This window comes from Rattus norvegicus, chromosome 11 (genome assembly GCF_036323735.1).
Source record: "Rattus norvegicus strain BN/NHsdMcwi chromosome 11, GRCr8, whole genome shotgun sequence".
In the NCBI taxonomy this organism is placed as follows: Eukaryota; Metazoa; Chordata; class Mammalia; order Rodentia; family Muridae; genus Rattus; species Rattus norvegicus.
The window spans coordinates 92,415,075-92,428,917 of NC_086029.1; the positions used below are offsets into that span (position 1 = coordinate 92,415,075).

The window sequence follows — 13,843 nt, forward strand, 5'->3', positions numbered from 1 at the left end:
TTTGCCAATTTTTAAAAAGTACTTATTTTTACTTTATGTGCATTGTTTGGACGTATGTCTGTGTGAGGGTGTCAGAGTTACAGTCGTGGGCTACCATGTCAGCACTGGGGATTGAACCTAGGACTTCTGGAAGAGCGGTCAGCGCTCTTAACTGCTGAGCCTTCTCTCCAGCCCTGCCAGGGGCGTTTCTTACTCTTAGCTCTTTCCAGTCATTTGCATGCAGGTGTGTCCATGTGTGCACATGCTCCTGTGGAGGTCAGAGGACAACTTGGAGAAGTTGATTCGCATCTTCTACTACGTGGATCCCAGAGATTGATTCAGGCTCAGAGACCAAACATTTATTTGCTGAGCCATTTTGCCCGTTCTAACTTGCCTTGGCTAGGTTTTCTCAACACAAATACAACTGAATAGTTGCTTTAAAATACCGTTCTGCAGGATACCTGAAGCACTACTGTCCAATGTGTTAGCTAAGTGCTTAAAACCACACACCCTTCATCTGTGGAGCCGGCACTCTTCCCTCCCTCCCTCCCTCCCTCCCTCCCTCCCTCCCTCCCTCCCTCCCTTCCTCCTCTCCTTCCCTTCCTCTCTCTCTCTCTCCCTCCCTCCCTCTCTCCCTCCCTCCCTCCTTCTATCCTTCCCTCCCTCCCTCCTCTCCTTCCCTCCCTCTCTCTCTCCCTCCCTCCCTCTCTCCCTCCCTCCCTCCTTCTATCCTTCCCTCCCTCCCTCTCTCCCTCCCTCCCTCCTTCTATCCTTCCCTCCCTCCCTCCTCTCCTTCCCTCCCTCTCTCTCTCTCCCTCCCTCCCTCCTTCTCTCCTTCCCTCCCTCCCTCCCTTCTCTCCTTCCCTTCCTCTCTCTCTCTCTCTCTCCCTCCCTCCCTCCTCTCCTTCCCTTCCTCTCTCTCTCCCTCCCTCCCTCCTCTCCTTCCCTTCCTCTCTCTCTCCCTCCCTTCTCTCCTTCCCTTCCTCTCTCTCTCCCTCCCTCCCTCCCTCTCTCCTTCCTCTCTCCCTCCTCCCTCCTTCTTTCCCTCCTTTCCTCCTTCTCTCCCTCCCTCCGTCCTCTCCTTCCCTTCCCCTCTTTCTTTCTTTCTTTCTTTCTTTCTTTCTTTCTTTTTCTTTCCTTTCTTTCCTTTCTTTCTGGTTTTTCAAGCAGGGTTTCTCTGTGTAGCCCTAGCTGTTCTGGAACTTACTCTGTAATTTTGAGGCTGGGGTGTCCCTTTCTCTTTTTATTTGGGTTCTGAAGATGGAACCAAGGTTGCCAGGTTTGCCCCGAAAGCCCCTGCCCCTCCAGCCCCGCCGCTCCCTGCTTCTTAGAAGAATCTGACAACATACTTGAATCATAATTAATATTCTGGTCCTGGTTTCCTTATGCTGTTTTCAGGTTTTGCAGTCTGCTAGGTCTCTTGTAAATTTTTAACTTAAATCATTTTCTTTTGGGGGTGGGTGTTAAGTCTTACTGTGTAGTCCAAGCTGGCCTCCAGCTTGTGGTGACCCTCCTACTTTGACCTCTCTAGGACTGATGGTGCTTCTCTTTGCTTTTAAGTTCCGTGAAAAGCCCTTGTCACCTGCTGCAGTACGAGCTCACCTGTAGAGACTTCTCCTGTGCGTTTGCTGGCCCAGTGGCACCTCCCGTGTGACTCACAGGTGCTGAGGGGCATAAGTAGCTCTGACGTGAGTCAGCCACTTAGGCTTCACAGGCAGGCGTTTATCCTCCTGTCCGTTTCCTTGAAGTGAGAGCCTGCAGGCTTGTAACTCAAGAAGCAAAGGAAACACTGTAACATTTAAAATGCTTTGCAGGTAGACCCGGCTGCTTTTGTGGTGGGCCTGCCCTTTGATTTTGCCTCTTGTGACTAAGCCTATTTTCCGAGGTCCCCGTGAATCTCCAGATAAGTTCCATGAAGTTGGGTTTCCCCTAGCCAGTCTTCCTCTCAACTGTGTGGTGTCCTGGTAGGCAGGAGTAGGGGCTTCATTTCTGAGGGAGCTACACACCCACAATCTCCGTTCTGACGGGACAGCATTGTTGGTGAATGAGTCTGAGAGGGAGACCATCAGAACCTGGCACAAATCACTAGGGCTGAACTTACAGAGGGAAGAACGTGGCAGCCACCATTGAAGGCTTATGGCACTTGGCTGGAAAGACGACTGAAAAAGTCTTCGTTCGTTCACTCACTCACTCACTCACTCACTCACTCACTCACTCACGTCTGGCCATTGTCTACTGGGCTCTAAGTGAGGTGGATGTTTGAGCTCCTTGGTTCGTGTAGTCTTTCTAGCTGGAAATAAATGATTTCCGATGTTTTCCCTTTTTGTGGCAGGGTCTTACCCCATAGAGCTGGCTGGCTTGGAACTCGCACAAATCTGCCTGCTCCAGCTCTGGAGTGCTGGGTTTAAAAGCATGTGCCACCAAGCCCCGCTTACTGCTTATCTCTTGAGGCCCGGCTTTGTCCATGTGCACAGAACACTGGAGAATAAACACGGACGCGGTGGCTTTAAAACCGAATGTCCTGGTTTGGCCAGTTGAATTCAGCATTTGAGAGTTATGGGTTTTTAGAAACTCTGTTGTCTCTTCATAACTTTGTGAATTTAAATCCTTAAATGAAAAAGGGCTTATTGATCTGCAAGGAGCCTCAGGGTGAGTGTGGCCCTCCACCACTAGAGGGCAGCGTGGCCTTAGTCACATGATCCGAACCTGTCCGTTCCTGTGCCGGAAGCTTCTTCACTTCTGTATTCCCTCATAGGGGATCACTATATGCATGTACTTATAATGTGAACACGTGTATTGGTATTAAATGACCTCCTGGGATAGCTAAATCGTTAGCTTTCTGAAAGGGTTTAGCATACAGCTATTCTTCTCAGTATCATGTTTGGTTCTAAGTTAGTCCTGAAGGAAGCCTTCATACCAGGGCTCCTGGATCTCCCCGAGCCCACAGGTTGGTGCCTCAGAACACCTCTCCCGTATATTTATGTCTGGGGAATCTTCGTACTGGGTTCTTATGCCCTGTGGGGATCTGTAACAGCAGTCTTCTCTTGGGAAAGGTGGGGGTTAAATACATGTTTGTTCTGTTGTGATGGCCCCAAGCATACAAACCCCACTTGTTTCCTGTACCTGGCAGGTGAGTAGAGAGATGCGTTTCTCTCAAGAGATAATACTTTCTCCCTTTCCCATGAAGGCACGGGCGTCCTTCAAGGGCTCGGGATCTGGTTTTGTCCACATTTCACATCTTTACTGTATAAATTCCTGGATGTCGAATCGATGTGTTGAAGTCTAATCATAAAGGTTCTTGCTGATTACTACCAAATCTAATTTCCCAAGAGAGTGTAGGGAAGCACGTTTGACCCGACACATATTCCGGGATTACACTCCCCACTTCAATGGCTTTATTTATCTTCGTGGTATTTTTATAATTACAAGCATTTTTCTAAGTAGTGGATCCTTTTATTTCTACTTTGAAAGTACACTCCTAGTTGGTGAAGAGTATCAGGAAATGGCTCGGTGGTCAGGTAACCATTTCAGATGTGTGTTCTTTATTCCTCTGCTGGGAATGTGTGAGGCACATGTGCATGGTGAGGCCCCAAGGATCGAGGCAAGAAGAAGATCTGTTTAGCCTTTGCTTAGTCACAGGGTCCTTTTTAAGGGCGACGGCTGGTGGAAGCAGGACTGTGGTTTGCAAGGTGGGAAGATGTCCTGGAAGTTTTGAGAAAGTAGTCTTTTAAGGCTGGTGACATGGGTCAGCAGAAAAAGACTCAAGCTGCCAAGCCTGACCTTAACATGGTGGTCGAGAACCAGCTTCTACTAGCTTCCATCTCCATATGAATAAATGCATGGAATAAAACACCGTCAAGTGTCATAAAAGTTCCTTCCGGAGTTGGTGGTCATATTTACGGAGCGGAGGGTCTGTGGTAGTGAGGTTACGTAGCAAAGCCTGAAGGAGAAGCGAGGCGGGCCTGAAGAGACAGACCCCAGGCAGAGCTTCTAGGAACTGGTTGGGAGCGGTCTGCCAAGGATGCTCACCTTGTCGTCAGGCAGGGCACCACTGAGCCGTCTACTCTGCAGGAGATGTGTTGGGAGTCTGCTCTCCACCTATTTAAGGATAAATTTTACACTATAGCGAGCTATCAGATACGCGGAGAATGTTTAAGATACTTAGGGCAGCCACACTCGGAAGACATCCTGGAGGGAAGTTGTGATGGGAACACCTCAGAGCACAGGTAAGGAAATGGGGATATTCCTGGTCTTGCTGTTTATCAGGGCTGTGATCTTGAACAAATCCAGCATCAAACTTCTCTAATACTAAGAAGATGCTGTAAGTGGTTCACATCGACTCCTCATTCAGACATGGAGTAAAGAGAAAATGAAAGCAGTAATCAGAACATAGCAAAACACCCGTGAAGAATGACAAGATGAAAAGATGTATTTGTGTTTGTGTTTATATCACATGCATTTATTTGGGGTGTGTGTATATGTGTGTATGTGTAGGTGTGTATGTATGTGTAATGTGTGTATGTACATGTATGATAGTTTGTCAGAGTTGCTTTTCTCCTTCCACTTGGATCCTGGGCTTGAACTTGGGCTATCAGTCCTGGTGGCAAGCGTCTCTACTGAAGTAGCCCTGATGCCAGCCCTTTCAAACTTTTTTTTTAAGTTAAAATCATTTCTTGGGGTGGGACGATATCCCAGTGCCAAGCCTGATGGTCAGTTCCTGGGACCAGGGAACAGAATCCTGCAGTTTGCTGTCTGACCTTTATATGTGTATACACAACCGATAAACACTTCAACCTATGAAATTTTAAAAAATTAATGGTGGGCTGGAGAGGTGGCTCAGCGGTTAAGAGCACTGACTGCTCTTCCAGAGGTCCCGGGTTCAATTCCCAGCAACCACGTGGTGGCTCACAACCATCTGTAATGAGATCTGATGCCCTCTTCTGATGTGTCTGAAGGCAGCTACAATGTACTCATATATAATAAATAAATAAATCTTTAACAAAAAATTAAAAGGTATTCTTAGCTTGTTGAATATTAAAACAGAACTCCAAGACAAAGGCAGGTGGCTGGCTGGTTGAGTTTGGCCTCCCAGCCCTGCCTGCTGACATATGTCTACTTAAAATACTTTTATTGTAAGGACTGAACACAGTAGCATAGGCCTGTGATCTCTGAATTTCAGTCTGGTGGTGTTATGTAGTAAGCCTCTTCTCTAAAACACAGTACAAACTCAAAAGAAAGCACAGCAAATGGCAGAGGGAGAAGTGTGCAGTCGTTTGAACGGATTTTAATTTAGTAGTAAATAATTTAGGATGCTATTTACACTGCCCGTGGGGAAAGGGGTCCTCTCAAGACACTGCCGTTTGGAAACGAGTGTAGCCACCGTGGAAATCAGTGTGGAGGTTCCTCAAGAATCGCTGAAAATAGAACCGTATGACTCAGCTGAACCATTCTTGTGCATAGGCTGGGAGGAATCTAAGTCAGTGTGCCAACGACATAGCAGCACAGGGCACGCATCGTTCACAGCGGCCAAGATACGACCGGGCAGCAGGTGAATGGATTAAAAGCTTTGGCAAATATGCTCAGTGGATATCCCCAGCACGTATGCACAGAATACTGTTCAGCTGTAAAGAGTGGAATGCCATTAGCAGGAGACTGATGGAGCAGGAGATCTGTTAAGCGAAAGACCCGAGGCGCAGAAAGACAAAGACCAGGTGTTTGGTCGGAAAGACGAAGACCAGGTGTTCGCTCCTACGTCTGCTCTACATTTTAAACTGTATAAAGGTCATGGAAGGAGGCTGTGTGAGGAGAGAGAAGGGGCTAGATGGAGGGGAGAGTGAGGGATAAGAAAGGGGAGAAAAATTGTGTGTGTGTGTGTGTGTGTGTCTGTGTGTCTGTGTGTCTGTGTCTGTGTCTGTGTCTGTACTCGAGTGTGCAAAAAAGGTGACTCTTTGGTAGGACAAAAGGAACCATCAGCAGATAAAGGGAGAGACAGATCTAAACAGCCCCATAGACACATTATTTTGTTCTTTATTGCTATTTAAATTACACTTGATAAGAGCTCCCATTTCATAGTAGCTGACAATGTGGGCTCCATTGTTGTGGTCAACAGTTGTGGACAATAAATAAACTCATTACCTAGCTATTAGCTCCTTAGAATCTGAACTTTCGAGAACGAGAACGGCTTCTTCCTTTCCTCTGGCTGCAGCCGTCAGGTGTGCCTTTGGTTTGGGGGAAGAAGTGAAGCAAGCAGGTAATGTTTTCACAGGACTGAAGCCTTGTGTGGTGTGGTTGGTACCCATGACAGCAGTCGCCCCTTACCTCCAGGCTGTGGAATGAGTAAGTATGAGCATGGAAATTCCTGATGGGTAGGAATTTCACCCTAGAGAACTCAGTTGCCATCACAGTCTCGTTGTCTGTCTAGAAAACCAGAACCAGCGTGCCTTCTCCGTTGTCAGGTTCCGCAGGACCTCTATAGTCAGTGAGCTTAAGCTAAGGATGGAACCAGGGACTGGCAGTGACTTTGTGGTTGAGGCCCCTACGTGGGATGTGTCTGAGGAAGCATGGCTCTGCTTCCCCAGTCTCCCGGCACCTCTCCGTGCTCTCCGTGCTTTCCTGCCTTTGGACGAGTCTTCTCCATGGGTCCCTATCCTTCAGGCGCTCACACATCAGCATCTAGCACACTGAAAAGAGGGCAGAGAGCACACAGGGAGAGAGTGGTCAGAGCCTGAGCAGGGGAGGCGGCCTGTGGCCTCGCAGCACTCACGCACCTCCGCTGGCCTCTGCTCGCTGCTTCTCACCGGTGTCCACTGGATGCTGCTCTCATGGCTGCCGTATATGTAAGTACACGGTACACTGTCCTTGTCTTCAGACACGCCGGAAGATCGGGTTCCATTACAGATGGCTGTGAGCCACCATGTGGTTGCTGGGATTTGAACTCAGGGCCTCTGCAAGAGCAGTCAGTGCTCTTAACCTCTGAGCCATCCCTCCAGCCCTCATTGCTGCTGTATAAACTGGGCTTTACTGATCCAAAGAACATGTGTCTTAATTTAGTTTGTGTGTATCACTAAATATATAGCTGGATGGGAGGGGAGGGGAGGAAGCCTGTGTATAGAACAGAAGTTAGGGCAAATCAATGCTTTGGCGGCTTTGGGCCAAAAAAAACCCTAAAACTTTAAAGTGTGCTTTCTATTCTGAGGCTATTGCCAGATGTTTTGTGCTGATGTTTATTCCTCAGTCATGAGAAGGTAGGAGGGGCCGGGCATCGCACTATCTCTCACAAAATATTAATTTGGAATTGAGTTTAAAATTAGCAAGAGGAAGGAGGAAGGGGTAAGAAATAAATCACTGGACTCAAGTGATTTGGAAGCCAAATAGTAGACACCTCATGGTGGGAGGGAGACATACATAGTTTCTACTCTTACAGCCACACGGTCTCCCAGCAAGGCTAAGGCCGAGCACAGTGAAAGCTGTCAAGTCGAACCCTCAGTGACTTGTCACAGGTCATCCCCGTGCAGGCCGGAATCTGAGTCAGTATGGCTTGTGACTAATGGCTCGTCATAGTGTCAGCTGCTGCATCGTAACGTAACGACACAACGGAGAGACGGTCAGTGCCTATTTTTAGGGATCTCCCTTCTGGGAATCATGGTGAACATAGTCTGCAGAAAACCACTTCCAGGCCTGGGCGGAAGTCTCCTCCCAAGACAGAACCCCCTCCTGGCGAACTGCTGGTGCTCTGAGATCACACTGTCTAGCGCTTGAGGTCTGAGTTGTTCAAGAGGCGCGGGTGTTTGTAAACCTGAGTGAAACAGCCAGGTTCCGGGTGTGAAGCCAGCACAGCAGAAGTTGCTGCAGATGTGAATGGAGACCTGACATGCTTGTGCCTTTGTCTGAAAGTCTACTTTGCACCCAGGGTGTCCAGTAAGTCAGGCACCGGAGCCAAGGCCCTCCTTAGAGTCCTTACCGCTTAGAGGCTTCCTCTTAGCACCCTGCATTGAGAGAAGTCCGAAGTGTGCCAAGATACCAACGATGATGTTAGAGTGAGTGAGGATTTTCCTGCTAATAACTTGTCTGTTTCCGTCTGGTTCAATTGCTTGATCAATAGCAAGGCACTTGGAGCTGCTCAGTGAATACAGCCTTATAACCTCTGCCCCTTGCTGTTGCTTGAGCTCTGCCCCCTTGGGGATGATTCCACACCCACCTACCTCCTGACCGCTTACTCGGTTTAGAAGCATGTGGTGGGGAGAGCTTAGGGCACTTACTCGTTGTGCTAGATAATTTTAAGTGGTCCTCCTGGAGAGGCTAAGATACATGGGTGTCTCTGGCCTGACACAATTGTGTCGTCTGTTAAAGCCTGTTTTGCTAATTGTCTATATTTTAGTCATTAGACGTAAACCTAAACCTGACGTAAACATAAACCCTGCTCTCTGTAAGGCGGGCTGGTCTTCTCCGTCCTCCCAAAAGGTGTTTGTGGTTTTTGTTTGTTTGAGACAGAGCCTCAAGCTCAGATTTGAACTCAAAACCATGCATCGAGCCAAGGATGACCTTGCCTCTGTCTCCTGAGAGCTGAGATTGTCAGCATATATGCTGTTTATATGGCTCTTTATATGGTGCTGGGGACCACACCAAGGGCTTCAGTACATGGTGGTAGACGGGCATTCTTCTAGCTGACTCCATCCCTAGCCCCAGAAAGTTATTTATTATCTTAATAATTAAAAGCAGCCTCAGTGCCATCCTGGCTGTTCTTGAACTCCGAAGCCTGGAATATCCTCCTACCTCAGCTTCTCCTGTGGCTGGAATAGCAGGCCTGGCCTCGCTGTCTGTGGTGTTCCTCCAATCTCTCTGCATTGGTTACTTTCTTGCAATTGTGAGAGACAGCCTAAGGGAGGAAAGGTTATTTCCGTCGGTTTGAGAGAGTGTCTGTCCACTATAGCTTGGCAGTTTGGAGGCAGCCGGAGAGTGTGGTGGATGTTGTTCACATCATGGTGGATGGAAACCAAGAGTTTGCTGGAGCCAGAGCTCTCCTTCTAAGTTCTACAAGCTCTTAAAGTAGCCCCACTGGCTGGATACCAGACATTCGAAGCATGAGCCGGGAGCAGGGTTAGCTCCACAGCACTCCCTAGCCTCACTTGTCTCTCATGGTACTCCCCGTTCCACCTCTTATTAACAGTATTTCTCAGCTGGAGAGATGGCTCAGCAGCAGTTAAGAGAGCTGACTGCTCTTTCAGAGGTCCTGGGTTCAATTCCCAGCAACCACATGGTGGCTCACAACCATCTGTATTGTAATGAATCTAATGCCTTCTGGTGTGTTTGAAGGCAGCTACAGTGTCTCCTTTTCTCCCCCCCTCCCTCCCTTCCTCCCTCCCTCCCTCCCATGGTTTCTCTGTAGCCCTGGCTGTCCTGGAACTCACTCTATAGACTAGGCTGGCCTCAAAGTCAGAGCCCTGAGAGCTGGGATTGAAGGTGTTTGCCACTACTGCCCAGATCCATTTTTTTTTTTTTTTTTTTTTGGTAAAGTAAAAACTCTTTAAGAAACCAGGAAATTGGTTCGGTGTGAGGATGGGCTGAGAGACCAGGGGATAGGGTTTGTTCTATGAAATACAGACTTTATGAATTTTAATGTAGAGGGCTGGAGGGATAGCTCAGCTGTTAAGAGCACTTGCTGGTCTTGCTGAAAATCCAGGTTCGGTTCCCAGCACCCATGTGGCAGCTAGTAACTGTCAATCTCTCCAGTTCCTGGGGATCCAATGCCCTCTTCTGGTTTCTACAGGCACTACATGAATGTGATGCACAGACATACTTGTAAACACACACACACATTTTAACTTTTTATTTATTTATTTATTTATTGTAGGTGCGTGACATGGATGTCTGTGTGCGGAGTCGAGGACAGGTTTCAGGAATTGCCTCTCCTCCCACCAGATAGATGTTGGAGATCAAAATCAGGTCGCTGGACATGTCAGCAAGCACCTTTACCCGCTGAGCTATCTTGCCATGAACTGTTTTGAGAAAATAGCTTTTGTGTGTCTTAAACGACCCCATCACCCCATCGCTTCCCTCAGTGTCCTGCATTCTCCTAGAGCAATAGCTAGTGTAGACAGGTATGACTTTATCTGATCGCATCCGGCTCTGACATAGAAGACCTTGGCGATGGCCACACCTCTTTCAAGGGTTGACCTATATTCAGATACTCTCAGCTCAGTTTCAGATATAGTATTCCCCATATTTGTATCTCAAAAAAAGTCTCTTGTGAGACAGGGTCTCATCACTATTGAGCCCTTGCTGGCCTGGAACTTGCTGTTGTACATCAGGTTGGCCTCATTCACAGAGATCCACCTGCATCTGCCTCCCAAGTGCTAGGATTACATTGTATCTCAAAATTTAACACCCCTATGTGCGACCCAATAAAACCTCTCTCCAAAAACCCCTTACTTTTCTTTGTATGAGTGGAGGTGCAGATACAGTAGCGTGTTTTAAACCTCTGGATTGAATACAGGAAGTGTTACTCTGCTAAACTGAAACAGAAGTGTCATACACTAGAGTTCACATCCAAGTGGAAGCATTTTTGCTACAGTGGAAAATGGGTTGGATGTTTAGCATTGGAACAAACAAAGAACACCCAGACCTTGCTTTCAGAGATGGCAGAAAGGGAACCAAGCCATTTCTAAGTTCCTTTTCACTGTGGTCAGATATTAACAAGCTGCGAGGAGATTATGAGGTTGAAATCAGTGGAGAAATTTGAACACTGATACATATAAAGGAGCCTCTTTTAGTTCTTTAATTAGTAGTAATGAGTAACTGGAAATATTTTGGGGGGCTGGGAGGTAACTCTGTGGTTAAGACTGTCTACTTCCACAGGACCTTAGTTCAGTTCCCAGCACCAGTGTTAGTAAGCTCACAACCACCCAAAAGTCCAGGCGCCCCCTTCTGGCTTCTGAGGGCAGTGCACTCATGCGCACAGACACCCACAACACATTATTTTAAAATGAAATAAACATCTTTAAAAATATTTACCGTTTAATAAGACAGACTGACATACTTCTAAGTAAAATACTACAAAAAAATCTGGTTTACCCACTGGCATGTTCTACTTCTTGACACCACCCTGTGCAGAGTTCACATGTGAGAACCATTCAGTCAAGTTACCAAACAAAAACAAAAAAGGCTTTGTAGTGTTTTCCTTACATCTATGGTTTGGTTGGGCCACATCCATGGTTATCTGGGGCGTATGTGGCTTGTGGACCACAGGTTAGGCATGCCTGTGTGGGCTAGGGGATAGATATATGATGTAAAATTGCCTAGGGTGATTAATTGTTCTCTGTTTTATATGAGTTAGGACATTTACGGAAAGATTTTAGGATTACATTGTCAGTACAGAAAGACTCTCACATCTCTTGCCCATGAGAAACACTGCTATTGCAGCCCTTATCTCATTGCCGACTTACTGGTGGCTCCTGAGAGACTGGCAGCCCAGGTATGGCCTCCAAGTTACTTGTGAAAGTGTGGCATTCTAGGAGATGACTGCATGGGATTATGGGAGGGAAACTTCTCTGCAGAAGCCGGAGGGCAGGGCAGGGCGGCCTTATCCCTTCAGGGTTTGCCTATGACAGTTTCTTGTCTCTCTGCTCTTGGTGTGCACTGGTTGAGTTTTATCTGCTTGACTGGAAGAGATCTCCCCTTCCCCCCAAAAAAAGCATAATGTTTTTACTGATTATTTGGGAATTTCACAAAACACACCATGATCACACTTCCTAGTCCTCCTAGGTCCCACCCAAGCCTTTATGACACCCTCCCCCCAACAATAAGAAAAGAAGAAAAGAAACCATAAGTCCAGTTTGTATTGTCCATATATTCACTGGACCATGGTCAAATTCCCAGTAGCCAACCCCTAAAGAAAACTGTGTCCTTCCCTACCTGCACCCCTGTCAGAAGCCATCAGCTGTGGAGAACTACCCTTCAGCATCCCTCTCACAACTTTTTTGTGTTCTCTTCAGTGGCTTCCTGTCTAGGCTGCTGCTTCGGTGGGGGGTGGGGGCAGGGTACCACAGATGCTGGCGCCAGAAACCATGTGTAATGCCGTGACCTGTGTCCCCACTGACAGTAAAAGGCAAGACAGCTGCCTTTGCACGTGAAGACTCAAGATTGAGAAAGAGAAATCGTAATTAAGGAAAGAATGCCTCTCAGACTGGCCCGTAGGCAGCTCTGTAGGTCATTTCTTGCTTAACTGACGTGGGAGGGCGTGGTGCCCCTCCTTAGCAGGTGGGCCTGGGTTGTAAAAAAAAGCAGGTGGCGAAAACCAGTAAGCAGTGCTCCTCATGGCCTCTGCGTAGTTCCTGTAGCTTCCCCCTCGAGTACCTGCCTGACCTCCCTCTGGTTGAACGTAGCCTAGGAGTTGTGAGAGGAGATAAACCTGTCCACCTCTAGTGACTTTTGATCATGGAGTTTTAATGCCAACCTGCTTAAATGTAATATATCCTTGGGAGTGGTTCTACATCTTATAGCAAGATTCTGGAAGAGTGGCATTTATTCTCAGCTCCCTCTATGAACTTGAAGGCCAGTCTACTAAAATGTGCACACACAAGCCCTTGGCACTGTGGAGGACATGAGCTAGGGTGATGTGACAAGTGTTTAGAATGAAAACCAGCGTGGCTCAGTGCTTTCTGCTTACTCTCCAGAGAGATCGAGAGTGGGTGCTTGCCTTTGCCTCATGCCTGTCCCCAATTCTGGTGACTAGGACTCACAATAATAATGTCCTAAGTTCCCAGGTGAGCCGTATTCGGAATACACTTCGCTTCAGCAAACATTTGTGTGTGTGCTACATGCCAGGTGTGTCCTTTTCACAGTGGCCTGCATCGAGCTGAATTCTTAGACTGCTTTTAGTCCCGGTATTGCCTTCTCTGGGGAAAAGAAAAGAGTGGTGTTTTAGGAATAGCAGTAGCCTTCTAAAAGGTTACGAGCTGCATTTATCCTTAGGAAAACCAAGAGCTTTGAAGTGTAGCCAGAGGATCTGTCCCTGAGCTGTCTATCTTCTGGAAAAGTTTGCTGGTAAGAAGTTATTTTACTTAATAAATGGTGTGAGATAATTTTGCTTTGGCACAAACAGAACATCTGAAGTTTCATGTCACTTGAACACAAAATCAAAGGCATAGGACGGTTTGGCATGTGTCTATCCTATTTCGCTTAGAGCCAAAAGTCTTAGGAATTGTCTGGTTGACTATGCAGTCATGATGACCCAAAGCTCAGCACCACTCAGCACCTCAGCCGCTGTGGCCCCGAGTCTTCTGGAGCCAACCCCACACAGCCTTTCATGCACTTCCGAACAGGTGCTGCATCCCAACTCTGCTTCAGTTCCTGTAGCTGGCTTCCCCCTTGGGTACCTGCCTGGCCTCCCTCAGTGACCCATATGAATTGCATAAGAATCACCTTGCTTAATTCTTAAAGCAAATTCTACGACAGAGAAGGAAACCAAACTGGGGCAAAGTTAGAGATCTTTCCACATAACTAGATAGTGGTCACTCATAAGATCTTAGTCCAAAGGCCATGATTTTCCTTGAATGTTGTCTATCTTTCTGGTGTTTGAAAAGTGATGAATTGAAAGGTCTTTGAATACTTCATAAGGTTACGTGAGATGGTGGTGAGTCTCTGAAGCTGGTGAAAGACAATGAGTGGAGCTCTTGGCTTTGTTGTCCAGCCATGTAAAGACGGCGCCATGCCTTGCATTGCCGCTCAGAAGTGTGCTGTGTACTTGCATGGATCAGGGTTGCACAGAGTACTCAGAGCCAAAGGTGAACTGGTTACGTTCATTGTGGGAAAGGTGGCGCTTGCTGGCCAGGTGTCTTTAGAATGTATTCGAGTCACTGGCTGGGAC

At 47.4% G+C, this 13,843-nt stretch overlaps 1 protein-coding gene and 1 long non-coding RNA gene across 3 annotated transcripts in view; both read left to right on the forward strand.

The window, feature by feature from the left end:
- Window positions 1–13,843, forward strand: part of Igf2bp2 (insulin-like growth factor 2 mRNA binding protein 2) — a 99,986-nt gene that overhangs the window by 36,167 nt on the left and 49,976 nt on the right. The gene's annotated exons all lie outside the window — the stretch shown is intronic.
- Window positions 1,072–11,767, forward strand: LOC134481028 (uncharacterized). Its single transcript, XR_010056196.1, has 2 exons — window positions 1,072–8,015; window positions 9,830–11,767. It is a non-coding gene; the product is annotated as an uncharacterized LOC134481028 (long non-coding RNA).